General features: G+C 44.4%; 1 protein-coding gene across 2 annotated transcripts in view; it reads left to right on the forward strand.

Moving 5' to 3' along the window:
• NELL1 (neural EGFL like 1) overlaps positions 1-16,861 on the forward strand; it is a 734,878-nt gene that overhangs the window by 330,888 nt on the left and 387,129 nt on the right. The gene's annotated exons all lie outside the window — the stretch shown is intronic.

Here is a 16,861-nt window from a genome sequence, read left to right on the forward strand (position 1 = left end):
ATAGTTGAAAAAATACAGCATCAGCGATGCTATGGATGGAACTGAGGATGCTGAAATTTACTGGGATGAGAAAAATGACCCTGGAGAGGACACCAGTAATGTAGAAATTGAAGAAGATAATTCTTTGGATAATGACAGTGATGAAGAATTCTTGGCCTTCTGTGATGCGTAAATATTGTAAATTTGTTACTGGCACATAAAATTTCTTCTACCTTGTATCTTTTTGTGTGTTTTGTAATTACTTGCTACATAAATTTCTTTTCCCACAGTATGTTCACAAGTAAGAGTTAAAATTCCTTTATAATACAAAAATAAGTATCTAAATATAAACAAACAAACAAATAAGTAATTGAATTACAAAATTAAAACATAAGATTTTTTTCCTAAAAGTTTGGGCCCAAAACGTGGGTGCACATTATACACAGCAAGATCCAGTCCCTCCCAATTCCCTCTCCACCTCCCTTTTCTCTGTTTCTCTCCCTCTGTTCCCTGGAGGGGTTGTATTTTAATTAAATTTACTGGAGGTAATGGTTAAGTTTCAAGTGTATAATTCTATAATATATCATCAGTATATCGCATTGTATGCCCACCACCCAAAGTCAAATCTCCTTCCATCTCCTTGTATCTGAGCCTCTTTACCCTCTTCATCCTCCTTCCCCCCTTTCCCCGAGGAAGTATATGTAGCACTTTAAAAGTTTGTTTGCCACTGCTAGCTATGTCTCTGAATTAGACCTCAATGTGTATCTAAAAGAAAGGACTTTAGCATTTTTTCAACATCCAGGCCATGGGTGTCAAACTCATTTTCACTGGGGGCCACATCAGCCTCACGGTTGCCTTCAAAAGGCCGAACGTAACGTAAGGACTGTATAAATGTAACTGCTCCTTAACAGTTAAGCGAGAGCTTGGAGCTGCCGCAGGGTAGAAACAAGGTGCCGGGCTGGATAAAACAAGCTGCAGGGCCAGATTCTGCCCCAGGGCCTGGTGTTTGCCACCTGTGCTCTAGGTAATGTGGCAGTGGTGGTGGTGATGATGATGAGGAGGAGGAGGAGGAGGAGGAGGATGATGACATCATGGGTATTTTAAATTTATTTTTGCAAGATTAGCTTCATTTGCCTAAAGTAGGAAGATCAATTCATCTTTGTTTTCAGCTTCTCATTTACTCAAGACTCCTCACTTTTATTTTGCCTCTCCTCAAAGAAGGTTTCCACTCAAAAGGAGTACATTCTGAGTTGTGAAACGTAGGTGTTTTGATTTTTCACAGTGCCTTGAACAGAGATACCACAGCGCGTGAGCACACACACACACACACACACACACAGAGAGACAGTCATGCCATCATGTAGACCAAGGAATTGCAGGTGGTCTCAGTGGAGGAAGAAGCCCGTGTGCCGAGCAGGTGGTGGCGACCTGCTGTCCCAGGTAGGCAGGGAAGGAGAGAGTGACTCCCTCTTCTCATCCGGTGAAGGAACAAGTCAGGGGTCCCCAAGGCCGGCTAGAGAGGTGAGTGAGACCTGTTAAGAATGGCTGCCTTTGGCCTTGGCTTGTGTGGCTCAGTGGATTGAGTGCAGGCCTGTGAACCAAAGTGTTCTGGGTTTGATTCCCAGTCAGGGCACATGCCTGGGTTGTGGGCCAGGTCCCAGTAGGGAACATGCAAGAGACAACCACACATAGATATTTCTCTCCTCCTCTCTTTAAAAATAAGTAAATAAACCTAAAAAATGGCTGCCTTTGAACCAAAAACATGAGAAGAAACCTGTCAAGGTATTTATCAAGGCCTGAGGTACTGTGGGAGGTGCATGTGTGTGATACACACTGACATCTCAGAGTCCAAAGCCCTGGTTCCTCAGACATGGAAACCCAAGTTCAGGTTCAGATGCATCAGGTGACTTTCCCGGAGTAACACTAATCAGTGACAAAGCTGGGATTTGGGTTCACATCTGTCACATTTTTTCTAGTTCTGTGGCATTCAGCTTCTCATGGGCATTGCTGTTTTCTTTTCCCCTCAGAAAAGAGAATGCAGATTTGGGATTATCTCTCCTCGCCCTCATTTTTGTTTTTGTTTTCTAGAAACAGCTTTATTGAGATATAATTTATGTACCATACAATTCACTGATTTAAAGTGTATAAATCAATGACTTTTGATATATTACATTATTTTATAATTATTAGTAGAACATCTATAATATGAGATTTGCCACTGTAGCCATTTGGAAGTACACAGGTCAGTGGCATTAATTACATCCATGATGTAGTGGGGCCATCATCACTACTTCCAAAACTCCTTCATCACCCCGCAGACACCCTGCAACCATGAAGTGTCAGCTGCCCATCCCTCCCTCTCCCCAGCCCCTGGGAACCTCCAGTCTATGGCGCTGCAGAATTAAAAAATAGTTCGGTGTTTCCTCAAGTCTAGGCGTAGCCCTGGCCAGCGTGGCTCAGTTGGTTGGAGTGTTGTTCCACGCACCAAAAGGTTATGGGTTCAACTCCTCGCCAGGGCACACACCTAGGTTGCAGTTTGGTCCCCAGCTGGGGTGCATGTGAGAGGCAACCAACTGATGTTTCTCATATCAATGTTTTTCTCCTCTCTCTCTGCCTGTCTTCCCCTCTCTCTGCCTGTCTTCCCCTCTCTCTAAAATCAACAGGCATGTGCTCAGGTGAGGATTAAGGAAAAAAGAATCTAAGCATAAAATGGTCAGGGGTTCCACAATCCCCATCTTAGACATGTACCTAAAGAAACTGAAAGCAGGGGCTTGTACAACTACCATTGCTCGTCACAGCGTTGTTCACAGTAGCTAAATGTGGATTGTTCTGTTTCCACTTCCTTTCAAACACGTGCCCAACCTCTGCTTTGCCGCAGCCACTAGTAACTGTTGTACGTGCTGGGCTTCCAAGTAGGTGTCACTCCACCTAGAGGCAGCTCAGTGTAGAGCAGTTTTCATCGTCCCCCCACCTCCTGCCCCCGGACGTCTTTCAGACATATTTCTCCTATCACTCGCCCATGAAATTCTAACACCACGAACACACTATAGGTCTGTTCATGTACCGTGGTCCTTTGGAGGATCACAGTCTTTGGATAATCTTTGAGATTTTTTGCTCCCGTGAGGGCCAGTTGCTCACCCTGCTTCTGGGGTGAGATCTCTGTGGCCGGGAGTGCCAGGTGTGGAGGCTAAAGCCCCGCCCTGCAGCAGGTCCGCCTGGAGTTGAGTTCTAGCTCCGCCCCTCCCCCCCCCAGTGTGTGACCTGGGGCAAGGTGTCACCATGACATCTTAGTCTCCATGCCCTGATTTCCTTATTTGGAGACTTGCGGTGCTAAAAAATAATACCCACTTCAGAGTGTTCTTTGAGGATTAAATGGCTGTATATGTAGGGCAGTACCTGGTCTTTAGTAGTGCCACCCAAATGTTACCTATTCTTACTTTTTAAAGGATTCTTTTGTTTAAAAACAGTTAAAAAGCCCAGTGGGCGGTCTGGCATCAGGTCCCCCTCCATTGTCCACCTTTCGGATGGTGCTTTTCATTCCACCATTAGACTGTGTCTTCAGAGGAAAAGGGGTTACTCATTGTTCTGTGTTTATTCTTTCCCCCACTTTTCTCCCCATCATTTTTTTTTGTGTTCTTTCAACAATCACAGTGCATAGGAATTTGGACTTGGTGAATTTTAAGGACCTGCTTAAACAGGTCATGGTTTTGGTTTTTATATTAGTGTACACAGGTTCAGTCAGATGTGTAAGCACCTGAAATTGGGAATAATGTTAATATCAATTCAAGATTATTTTATCTGAAAAAGAATCTCTCTGAGGGGGCACAGAGGAAGAGCGCATTTCCTGGGTACATGTGGCTGATCATCATTCATCACACGGGCGCTGAACGGCAGGGCCGGGTTGTACCAAACCTGGGCTGTGTTCGGTACCTACCTGCTCAGAGGGCCTCAGACCCCTGTTTGTGTACTTTGGAGCTGGATATTTAATTCGTGGTTAATTGGGTGCTGTAGTGAATCGGAGCTAAGCTTCCAGCAATAAATCATTTATTTTTAAAATGCTAAAGCCTATCCACATTATTTTGACTGTGTGGAGAAAGTGGTGAATGAATAATTTGCCACATGACTACAGGAAATTGCTATTTAATTAACCAAGGAATGGGGATATTCTTATTGAGGAGGGGGAGTTTAGAGGCCTTGTGGAGAGACAGAATAGACTAGATACCAAAGTCATATTCCCCGAGGTCACCTCCAGCTAGTTAACCTCTCATGGATCCATCACATTAAAATGTTAATATATTCTTACTTGTATGAGGATATAATGAAATAATACAGGCAAAGTGCTTACAACTTGGCACATAGTCATGGTCAGTAAATGCTGCCTACGATTATAATCGATACTTGCAGCTGATAGAGAACGCAGATGGCTTTGTGGGGAGCAGCGCATTCTCCTATCTCATTCGTCCTCAGCTGGCTTTCCTTTATCTTTGTAAAGCAAAAGAATAGATGCCCAACATCTCCCCATTTCCCCCACTCCCCGGTCCACCAATCTGTGTGTTTGTTTTTCAGATCTGACACGTCAGTGGTATTCAATGGTGTTTGTCTTTCCGTGCCTGGCTTATTTCACCTTGCATAGTGCCATTGGGTCCATCGTGTTGTTGCACATGTCAGGAGTTCTTTCTTTCTTAGGGTTGTAATATATTCCATTATATATAGACGCATACCACACACAGGCCCACCCCCAAGTCTCTGTCCATTCATTGATTGATGGTCATAGAGTACCAACTTTTAGTTATCAGATGAATAATTTCTGGGGATCTGATGTGCAGCATGGTGATTATAGTTAATAACACTGTATTGTATATTTGAAAGTGGCTAAGAGAGTATGTAATAAATCTTATCACCACAAAACAGAAACGGTAGTTATATAATGTGATGGAGGTGTTAGGCAAGGATAGTGTGGAAACCACTTTATAATATATGATGGAGGACTCCCCCCAAAACTGGAATTATCTTCTGGAGGGTGGGCCCTTTGGAGTACAGGCGTCCCCCACTAGGTGAGTGTTCTAAGAACCCATCTGTATCAGTGTGCCAGCTAGCGTTGTTGTGAGAGGTTGCATTCAGCTTCAGTGAATTTGTTTTGAAGACTCTTTCAACTCGTTTGCCCATTTCATGATGGGTGATTTACAAGCGCACCTGCTCACACCTCACTGAGTGTTCAGCAGCTTTTGACCAAAAATGGCATAAGCACCATGCTCCCATCCTTCCTATTCACCTGATTTTGTCCCAAGCAACTTTTCTTTTGTTTCCCTGGGTGAAAAAAGTTCTTAAAGGGAAATGTTTTGCCAGTATGAAAGAGGTGAAACAAAAAGCCAGAAGCACTAAAAGGCATCGAAATCAAGAAGTACAAAAACTGTTTTGATCCCTGGTTGGTGTGGCTCGATGGATAGAGTGCAGACCTGCAGACCAGAGTGTTGTGGGTTCGATTCCCGGTCAGGGCACATGCCTGGGTTGTGAGCCAGGTCCCCAGTAGGGGGCGTGCAAGAAACAGACACACGTTGATGTTTCTCATCCTGTCTTTCTTCCTCCCTTGCCCTCTCTCTAAAAATAAATAAAATCTTTTTAAAAAACTGTTTTGAGCAGTGAAAAAAGTATTTTGATAGGTGTATTGCATCAAATAGACAGTACTTTGAAAGTGACTGAAATTTAAATATTTAAGAATAAGTACACACTTTTTTATAAATAAAATCTGTGTTTTGGGGTGCCCCCTTGTATGATTATATGAAAACCAACACACTGTACATTTTAAACTACACAGTATCATATGTCAATTATATCTTAAGAAATCTGGGAGGGGGAAGAATAGTTCTCCAGTTCAATCAAAGTAATAAGCAAAGGCCATCACCTTTTTATGAGGGTGTCTTTCTTGCCTTCCCAAGACTCAAAACTTAAGTCTTTTGCATGAATCTTTCTCTAATCCCCTTTGTGGAAATTAGCCACTAAAATCTCAGTAGAACTTGAACTGTGCTATTGAGTTTCATGTTCATGTGATTGCGTGTCTGTACAGTTCTGCACGGTCTGGCTTTTCTCACTTAGCGTGAAAGGCTGGAGAGGGGAACCAGTCCCACTAACCTTGGAATCTTTGCTGCCTGTGGAACTCAGCAGTCTCTCAGTAGTTTCTGATTCTCCTTTTACAGTTGTAGGGAAGACAAGGGACCATGGTGACTTCTGTGCTTCCAGTGTGTTCTTTGATTAGTCTAACTGACTCATGAGGAGGTGTTGGACCGCTGTGTGTGCACTCAGTGCTTTTGTTGGTACTGTTGGCTGAAGTTGGGTTCAGACGCTGGTAGGTTCAGAGAGGTGGGGTGCAGTGTGAGGCCAAAGCTGCTTTAAGCACCTTTCCTTCAGCCGCTTTCCTTGTGGGCACTCAGGATCGGGGTATGGGCACTCTCCAAGGTCAGAGATGCCTGGCTGGGAAGAAAGTTGTGGGGTGGTGTCTTATGAGGCCTATTTACTGTTTATTTATTTTTTAAAAATATTTTATTTATTTTTAGAGAGAGGGGAAGGGAAGAAAGAGTGAGACAGAAACATCAGTGTGTGGTTGCCCCTTATATGTCCCCTCCTGGGGACCTGGCCTGCAACTCAGGCATGTGCCCTGACTGGGAATCAAGCCACGATCCTTTGCTTCACAGGCCAGTGCTCAGTCCACTGAGCTACACCAGCAGGGGTTTATGAATCCTATTGAATGTCAGGTAGAAATTGGTGTGCCGGATTCTCAATGGCACAAAGAGATGTGCAACTTAATGACAGTACTGTTTGCCTCTGAAACAGCCTCACTGGGGGGGGGGGGGGGCATCTTAGTATGAACTTCCAAACATCCGACCTAGTTATTTGTGGAAAACACTTTTAAAATGTCAGAAATCAAGCCCTGGCTGGTGTAGCTCAGTGGATTGAGCGCGGGCCTGCAAACCAGAGTATCGTGGTTCAATTCCTAGTCAGGGCACATGCCTGGGTTGCAGGCCAGTCCCCAGCAGGGGACTCACGAGAAGCAACCATACATTGATATTTCTCTCCCTATCTCCTTCCTTTCCCCTCTAAAGATAAATAAATAAAATCTTTTTAAAAAGTCAGAAATCCAGTGGTCTAACTTCTATGTTATAGTGTCTTTAACCTTGTGTTTAAAGACTTCTTTACTATGCATGGCATGGCCAAAAGGTTATTTGAATTTTTAATCCACAAATATTTGATCTGGCAGGCAGCATGTTTGCTTGACACAAATCTTAGCAGATGCTGTAAACATCCATTTTGCCAGGCAACTGGGAGGTTTAAAGTGTTATTATAGCAAGTGAGGGCCAAAGTAGTTGCTAGTACATGAAACACACAGTTTATTCATATATTATTATTTATTATTATATTATTTAAAGGGTTATTATACCAGGTGGGGGCAAAAGCAGTTGCCAGTGCATGAAACACACAGTTTATTCCTGTATTATTATTTACTGATCTTTGTATTATTTTCCATTACCAGCAACTGTAAATCTATATTTGCCCTACACTATAACAGTCAGCTTGGGATGCCATAACAAAATACCATAGACACTGGCTTAAACAGCAGGATTTTATTTACTCCCAATTCTGGAGACTGGGAGTCTGAGACCGGGGTTGCGGGTGTGGCCGAGGTCTGGTGAAAGCTCTTCCTGGCTCGCAGATTGGTGGCTTCTCCTTCACATCCTTGCATGGTGGAGAGAAGGCAAGAGCAGGTTCCGTGGGATCTCTTCTCATAAGAGCAGACGTTACATCATGAGGGCACCACTCTCCTGATGCCATCTAAGGACCTATCTCTAGGGACCTTGGAGGTTAGGGTTTTATTATAGGAATGTGGGGTGAGAAGCACACAGTTCAGTCCATAGAAATTTTGTAGGTACCTTCCTAGGTTGTCTTATCATTTCCCCTCTTTTCTTCTATTTCGTTGTCATCTTTTTGCTTCACTTTTCATTCTCTTCCCTTCTGTCCTTTCCATCCTTTTGCCTTCCCTCCCCTCCCTTTCTCCTGCCCTTCCCCTTCATTCCCTCCCCTCTCCTTCCCATTCCCTCCCTCCGTCCCTCCCTCCCCCCTCTGTCTGTCTGTCTGTCTGTCTCTGCCCAGTAAAGCCTGTTGTGATGACATGCTTTAAGGCACAGACATCCACAGGTTGAATCTGATAGGCAGATAAGTTTTGCTTGATTCAAAATGTTTGACAACAATGCAGCCAGTATTTTGAAAAGTTTAGTTTAATGCAACGTCTCTGGAAGGATCAAAGAGGGGGCTCACAATCCTGGGAGGAAATAGTAAAGAGTGAAGTGGACAGAGTCTGGAGCCACGCTGTCTGAATCCATGTCCTGGCAGTGCAGGGGCACCTGCTAACTATGTGGTCTTAGGCAGTTTACTGTGCATTTCTAAGTCTCTAATTTCTCACCTGTAACTTTAAGTTGATTTTAGGCAATACATACCTCACAGAGTTTTTACAGGTATTAACTGAGTTACTCTATGTAAAACACTTAAAACTGTTTAGTACATAGTGAGTGCTATATAGTCAGTGATATCTCTTATTGCTCCTCTGTGGCATTATTAAACTAGAGCTCTAGTTTGCTACAATCCAAACTCCTTCTATTACCTTTCCGCCACTGAGGTTTTAGTCACTTTCAACGTATCATTGGCCTTGTACTGTGTTCTCTCCCTTATAAGAGAAAACCATTTCTTTGTTTTTAGAAGTGTGGGGGGGGGGCGAGGTAGAGAAAGGAAGAGGAACAGGGAGAGGGGTATGTTTTAAGAAAAATAGAAACACCTTATTTGTGGAAAGCACATATTTTGCAAGAGTATCTTGTACCTAGCTTCTGTAGGCACTTGATGTATATTTCTAGATTCTATAGGCATTTGATTTTTGTCTCTTTGCTTTAGGGAGGAAGCCACAGAGAAACATGCAGCATTGGATGAAGCAGATTCCAGAGCTAGAAGAACATGGTTTTGACACTAGCTCAGGGGTTTTCTGTGCACAGGGGTTTGGGGGCCTTTTTTTTCTATCTTCTCTCACCTCTATTTTCTCACCTTAAAAGGGGCATTGTAATCCACGTCTTGTATCACTGGATTTTTTTTTCTACAAAATAATGTATTTTATTGCCATTTCCCGATTCGCTGGATTTTTATAAGTGCAAATCAGAGGTCGTATGGGCCCTGACATTAAAAGCTATTCTGTGTAGCACAGATGGAAAATATTGATCATTCTAATATGACAGATTACTGTCCAAGCCACCACGTTTTTTAACTCGTGATTTCTGCAGTCAGGAGATTGAAGTCTGATATAATGGCTCTGCCGTTTATCTTACTACTTCAGGGAGAACTTGCCCTTGGCTTTGTGTGAATATCTGTTTGCTGGTCATAGGTGCTGTTCATTTTCAGGGTAGATACTAACTCAGCTGACACAGGTATCCAGAAACAGATTGAAGACTAGGATTATTTTGATAGTATTTTCCAGGATTTGAATCTTGGGAAAAGCATTCGGATTATCTTCCAACTCCTTAACACAAAAGCAGAGGGTGTGGTTGAAGAGAAACCGATTCAGAGGCAGGCTTTATGATGATTGGATAGAAGAACTTAAATGTGTCAAGAACTTCAGAACCAGGAGATTATTTCGATGCTCTCTGCTTCAACTCCCTAGTTTTACAAGTAGGAAAACCAATGTCTTAAGACAAGAAGTGATGGCTCAGTGCTACAGTCAGCCGGTTGAAAAAGCAGGAGTAAAACTTGCTTCGTGACCGCTCACCGGGTGCCTTGGGTCCAACAGCCAGAGTGGAACAGGTGTGCGTGGGGTCACAGAGGCCGGGGCTGGAAATCTAGGTGCTCTGCTGATAGTTTCCGGTGCCAGGCCATGGGATGGTTGGGAATGAAGAGAGGAGGTGCCCACAGTGCTCGGTCCTAATAAACATTGGTTTTCTTTCCCTGCTTCGTTCTTTTTTAAATGTGCATGCCTTCTCCCCACACCCCTTCCTAGTCCTACCCTCCCTGGGTTACCTTTTTCTAGGCAATTCTCATGAATAAGCTCAAGTCAGTAACACCATTTCATTAAGAGACTTCTTTTAATTCACTTCTCTCTCTGCAACCAGGCCCGGCTCTCTAATTTAATGACGATGAGGCCAAATTCGGGTCTGTGTGTGCTCTGAATTCTCAGATGCAGACGGAGGCTGGCAATCTGTGAAGAATCGTTACGCCACATCAGGTTTCGTTTTAAAGTTCATAAATACACCTTTTTAAAAACAAAACAAACTTCTTCCCCATCCTGGGGAGGGACGTAAATCTTGTGTTTTTATTACCTCAAAAGACCTGAAATACCTCTAATATTTCAAAGGTGACAAGCAATCTGTACGAATGGATTGCAGTTTGAGCCCCGTTCTGCTTGATACACGCTGTAGTGGGCTTTGAAGGAGTTTCTCTAACACGACTTAACTTAAAAAAAAAAAATCCCAGGCCTTTTTGTCTCTGGATTCTAACCCTGTAATGTAGGTACTGGATAGTCTTAAGCGACCGCGGTCGAGACTGCATTAAGCTGTGGCCTCCATCTGGGAGCAGAAGGCAGCTCCCTGGCTGGGAGAGCTGGCTCACTGGAGCCGGGAGCGTGACAGCGTGGGCGCTGATTTAAAGGAGCCAGAGGAGCTGAGGTGCATGGGAGTGTTACACCAGCACAGATTTCATGAACAGCATTGCACAGGGACATAGAATTTGGAGACCTATGTAAACACTTTCCATATACTTGGTAGCAGCATCAGATGTATTTTAAAAGTCATAGGATTGAAACGTTATTGAGGGCCGAGCTGGCACAGTGAAGACAATGCCAGCTTTAAGGACAGGCGGTGCTGATTCAAATCTAGGCTGTTATGTTTACTGACTTTAATCCTTAGGCAAGTGACTGGATAATCTATGAGCCTCGGTTTGCTCATCATGACATGGGGGTACCGACCTCGTACAGTAGTCAGGAAGAGTAAAGGGAGGGATGAGATACTACCTGTGGAGCACCCAGCGTAGTGCCTGATATATAGAAGTCACAGCTATTTATTGAGTATTAACCAGGTACCAGGGGCTGTTCCTAGTTTTACCCTATGAGGATACATACTGTTAGCCCCTTATTTATCTCAATATCACTCTGTGCTTAACGATGTGGATTTTCAAAAATCTATTCATCCTTCCAGTAGATGTCACATAAACTGCAGTTCTTAGAAAAGCATCCTCCACTGATTCAGACTTCTATCTTGAGTCTGGACTTGAGTGTGTTCAATTTCCACCTTGATGTTCAGCCATGGGCTTGGCCTCTTCCTGCCTCCTGGCTTGTGGGTGAGTGTCACACTGGCAGAGACCATTGTCTGAGGGAGAGAGACAGACAGAGACAGAGAGATCGGTTGCATGCAGGCAGAGTACCATCGCCATGTGGGCAAAGGTCAGGTGGCTTCTGAGGGCTGTGGTTATAAAATCCTCCTGGCTTTGGGCCAACCCAGTTTCTCTCTGAGCATTGGTTTATTCTTTCTTTAGGGACTTCTAATGTTTTGTTTTTGTTTTTGTTTTGTAATTATCCATTACCTTTCAGAATCTTTTGTCTGTAAACAAAAAGCAGCATTTGTCCGAGGTTCTTTTTAAAAATCCCAGTTGCTTGCTATTTCTCGAGATTGTTTTCTCAGTATATCCCAGCTCTCTGAAGATGTTAATTGTGTTTTGATTCTCTCTGTAATCAGTTTTGCTTTTGAAGCACTCTTGAGTGGTTGAAACTGTCTGCAGGGAAGTGCCTTTGGAGGAGGGAGAGTGATCTTTCTTTTGCCAAATGTTGCCACTCTCTCCCCATCCCGAGCTGGGAAGTTGCTGATTTCTTCCTTTCTCTCACCATTTTGTCTCCAGGGGCCTGGCTGGATGGCTCCAAACACTTTCTTTCTCTCCTCCTTTTCCTCTCCTCCTCTTCCTCATTTATACCAGAAGGGAGTTTTTGTATCTGGTGGTTGCATGATGGGAGAATAAAGCAACCAAGATAACATTGTGACAGCTTAATTTTCCAGCACATTTGTCAACTTCTCTGCTTTATTTTGGTCTTGCAGTTTTCTGGACTGCCACCAGGAAATGATTGGATATGCAAGAGCTGAACTTATCAGTGGTATGAACTGAAGGCAGACCTCAGAGGCCCATCAGCGGGGCAGCAGGGATGTATGGCCAGCGGTGGGGGGGGATGGGGAGGGATGGCAGCGGGGGAGAGGATGGCCAGGATTCCCTGTGGAGAACAAGAATTGGATAAGTCTACATGGGAAGTTCTCACCAGGGTTCTTCTAACCATCCTCTTGTCCAGTTTCGGAAAATATTTTTATTCAAAGCCTTAGAATCCTGCGAAACAAGGACATTTTCAGCAGCGATCCAGTGGCCTCTGGGAAGTGAGCCATGGTTTCCCTCTGGGAGGAGTGGACAAAAGTCCATGACTGGGAAGCATTCATTGCAGTTGGCCGCTGAGGCCCGTGGGCTGGAGACCCAATTGCCTCTAAGGCAGGGGTGTCCAACCTGAGGCCAGCGGGTGGCTTGCAGCCCAGGATGGCTGTGAATGTGGCCCAACACAAAACCATACATTTACTTAAAAACATTATGAGATTTTTTGTGTGTGATTACATGTTGCAATGTATTTAGTGTGTGTCCCAAGACAGCAGTTCTTTTTCCAGTGTGGTGCGGAGATGCCAAAAGGTTAGACAGCCCTACTCTAAGGCATGTCCTGCGTAGTATCTCATCTTAATGTCTGGGCACCCCAGCAGAATGAGACCGAGTTAGTGTGGCCGTATCCCCATGAGTAAAACACCAGGGTGATGGAGCCTGCAGGTTGCCCTGCTCCCGTCCACACTCTCGACTGCAGCCGAGGGGTGTTCTAGAGACAGAAGTTGGGTGAGAGTCCAGACTCCTTTGCAGGGGCTCCTGGGTGCAGCAGGGTTGGGCTCGAGCTTCTATTTCTTTTCTTTTTAATCAGGCGGAACTCGGTTCCTCTAACTAATTCTTCTCAACCCGTCTTTTCTACCTGGTATGTTGTTCCTCTCCCCTTTCCTTGTCTCCTTCCCTAGAGAATCCTCCTCTGAGCCTCTAAGAAGAGTAGCTCCCTTCCACCTGTTGAAAGGGCTTATAGTCCCAATAGAACTTAGCAAGTTTCGCTCAGTGGTTTGCCAGGCTGTGAGGTCCCTGATGGGGTTTTGTTCGTCCCTCTCACTCGGGGCTCAGTAGAGGGCTAGTCAGTGTGGACGCTCACCTGTATAGCCAGGCTTCCCTTTGGAAAGGAGGGGCTGGCACTGTTGCATTGTGTGTCCAGAAGGAGGAAAGCTGGTGTTTGGTGAATAACACTGATGTCAATAGTTGCCTCCAATACCTGGCTTCTCTTGGTGTTCCCCAACCCTCACGGTGATGTGGTCTTTTACTGTCCTGCAGTCACTTGAAAAACCTTGTAATCAACACTAACGAAATCTCCAAAATCTTGGTGTCAAGCAGACCAGTCTGTGGCTTCACTAACTAGTTTTCCAGCGCACACACTCTAGTCCCTTCAGGGTCATGATTCCTTGGCTTCATCAGGATTCCTGCTGAACTTTGGGTTCCTCAGCAAGCACTGTCTGAGATAGATGGTGGCATATAAAGAAGTTTATCCACAATGCCATAGGGATGGACATCTGTGGGGGAGGGGGAGGAGACAGGGTGGGTAAAGGGATGAGTGAGCTCCATCCTCCTGAGTACTTGGAGCCTGAGAAAGCCCTGTAGAAGTACCCTGAGTTGAGATAAAGGAGAATCGTCTTCATTGTAGGCTGCCGTCAGATGGGAGGGTGACTGGGGGTAAGCCATCTCTCTTGTCAACGTAAGAAACATTCAAGCCTGAGCACAGGTGGCAGGTCGAATCTGCTCCTCCAGCTTGTTTTATCTGGCCTGGCACCTTGTTTCTACCCGGTGGCAGCGCCAAGCTCCTTGCCTCTAGTTAAGGAGGAGTTAATTTGTACAGTCCTAAAGTTATATTCGTCCTTTTGAAGGCAACTGCAAGGCTGATGTGGCCTCCGGTGAAAATGAGTTTGATAGCCCTGCAGTAGAGAATGTTTTGTGAGTTTATTTGAGCCAAACTGATGACAACTGCTGGGAAGCACAACCTCACCAGATTGGGAAAATGTTTCAGTTCTGCATTTTGCTTTGTACATCACCATCGAAAGAGAGGGGTTTACGTGGAATCCATTGGTGATGGGTCAGAGAGGTAGGGGGAAGTACAGGGGGGAAACCTTCGGGAGTGGATAAAAGATAAAATGGTAGACGCGTACTTCTTTTACCCAGGTGGGTAAGGAATAGTTAACCCTCAACAATTAACATGGTAACAGTAACAATGAGGGGATCTGTGGTCTCTACCTTGGTGCTCTGATGCAGTGTCTGTGTTTGGAGGGGACCAGAAAAGGGAAATTAACTTTGACATTCCACAGATGCTAAAAGACAGTAGACAGACAATTCTAGGTTGATTTATGTCAGGGAAGATACTGTCCTAGGACATGACTCCCCACCATGACCTGCTTTGGGTTAATAAGTTGTCATTGCAGCCCATCCTATGCGGTTACTTTAGGTCTCTGAGTTTGTAAGGCTGCCACGGAGGCCTCCCCTGAGCTTGTCAGGTTAGTATGTGGCCCCTTTTTTTGGCCACACACTTTAAGCCAGGGCAAGGTCTCCAGAAGGTCATTAAGAGCTGAAGGTCATTAGCAGGCAGAACTCCCATTGGCTGGGAGTCTAATTTCCTTAGTTCTGAGAAGATACATAGTGCTGCACCGTGTCCAGCATCACGTCTAGTCCATTTCGGTTGCCTACCTCCTTATTTTATCACCTCCCTCCTATAATAGTGAGGTCCTATGGCACCTCCTTATCAGCACCTGTTTTCTTACATACTCAGGTCCTTTGTATCACTTTTTACCAACTATATTTGCCTAAAACTCATCTCTGGTTATAACTTTTCAATGACCCTGTGCTTGTCCTAAATATCTGAATGAGACTGGAGGAAAACACCTGACCGTGCTGCCTGCTCTCATGTAACGTTCCTGACCACAGATCACAAAGGGCTCCTGTTGCCCACCCTGGGAAATTCTCCTTTCCTCTCCCCAGAGTTACTTTTTTATACCTTGTCCCTTCTAATAAACACCCAATGCCTCCTCCGTCTCCTACTTCTTAGATGTTACCCTCTCTTCTCATTTCACTGAGAAAATAAAAACAAGCAAAGGAGAACTAGTTCACTTTGCACCACCAAATATGCCCACCTGTCTCCACCTCTTCCCTTATTGCTTGGCTTCATCTCACTCCATTTGTGCTCTGGAGACCAGCTTCTCTTGGCAGCACGCAGGACTTTGCTCCTGCCGTGATCTGCTCTCTCTTCTCCATCACCATTTTTCTTCACTGGCACTGACTCATTTCAGATGGCACACAGGCATGCTGTGATGTTTTCCATCTTTGAACAAGTCTCTCTCATCACCCAGCCTCCCTACAGCTACTACCCATTTTTCATTATGGAGAAATATCTCAAAACGTTTGCCTTGCTTTTCTGGCTCTACCCCCTCAAATTCCATTCATCCTTTAATGGACTCTGGTCAAGCTTTGCCCCCTTCCTTTCCCAAAACTATGCTTACTAGGTCAAGGACAGCAGCGAACTTCTTGCCGCATCCAGTGGTGAGCTCTGTCTTTATGTTGCGCAACTTCACAGCAGCAGGTAACAAAACTGATGATTGCTCTTTCCCTGAAGCACTTTTCGTCTTGACTTTCATATCCTCTTTCCTGTGAAGCAAAGTGTTTAAGGAATGCCAGGAGCCAGCTTGTTACAGAATTCTAATGCGGTGACTGCCAGAAAGATCTGCGTTCCATCTCGTTCTCCTGTGCACAGACATCTCGAGTTTCTGGGACAGTTCCCTCCACACTCCTGCTTGATGTGATCTCATACAGTGTTTACATCCCTGTTGTCCATTTGTTTTTATTATGCACAGTCTTGGATCACTTTTTGGAGGGCGTGGCATTGTGCGGGTAGAACCCTTTCTGACTGCACAAATGACTTCACTAATTTCTGCTGTTTGGTTTCTAATGAGAGTGAGGTACGGAAGTCTTGCTGAGTCTCCAAGAACTTGATTACCCCACAGTAACTTTTATTTACAGGCTGATATATCTTTAGCACTGAAAAGAATATCTACTTATACTCTTAAAATAACTCAGTAAGTGAGATTTCTAGTAACTCAAGATAGCTGTTTTTATTCTCAGTTTCTGTGCATGGAGTAAGGGTATCAGTGTTTCAATGATAGTATTAATAGTAACACTCTATTTGACTGGTTTTCATTTTACAGGTGCTTTTGTGAAGCAAAGTCCTAGTAAATAAGAGATTTACTTCTGAGTTCAAATGGTCAAATATTGGTTAGAGCATGTTATAACAGGATGACTTAGTAACAAGTATTTAACTTCCCTAAGCCTCAGTTTTCTAGACCGTACAATGAGGGTAATGCTGTACCTCACTAGTGGAATTGTATGTGAATTAAATTAGATAATGCATACAAAGATACAAAGCAGCAGGTTCCTAACTGACCCTCATGACAAGCTGATGAGGGTTCTGGGACTCAGAGTGGTTCCCTCCAGGTCACAGGCTCGTGAGTAGCAGAACCAGAGCTGGAATTCACATTTGTGTCTTGGGTTCCTGTACCGAGTTTCTGTCCTTCCCGCTCCCTAGCCGTCACACAAAAGCAAAGCAGTCCAAGTAAACTGAATATGAAGTCATTTGATTATGAACTTTTATGAGAAGGCAGGTGATGTTCTGACCTCCCTTCTAAAAAAGATGTTTTTGTTGAATCAGCCCACTATTCTA

Source organism: Artibeus jamaicensis, unplaced genomic scaffold (assembly GCF_021234435.1).
Source record: "Artibeus jamaicensis isolate MK-2021 breed Jamaican fruit bat unplaced genomic scaffold, CSHL_Jam_final contig_797, whole genome shotgun sequence".
Lineage (NCBI taxonomy): Eukaryota > Metazoa > Chordata > Mammalia > Chiroptera > Phyllostomidae > Artibeus > Artibeus jamaicensis.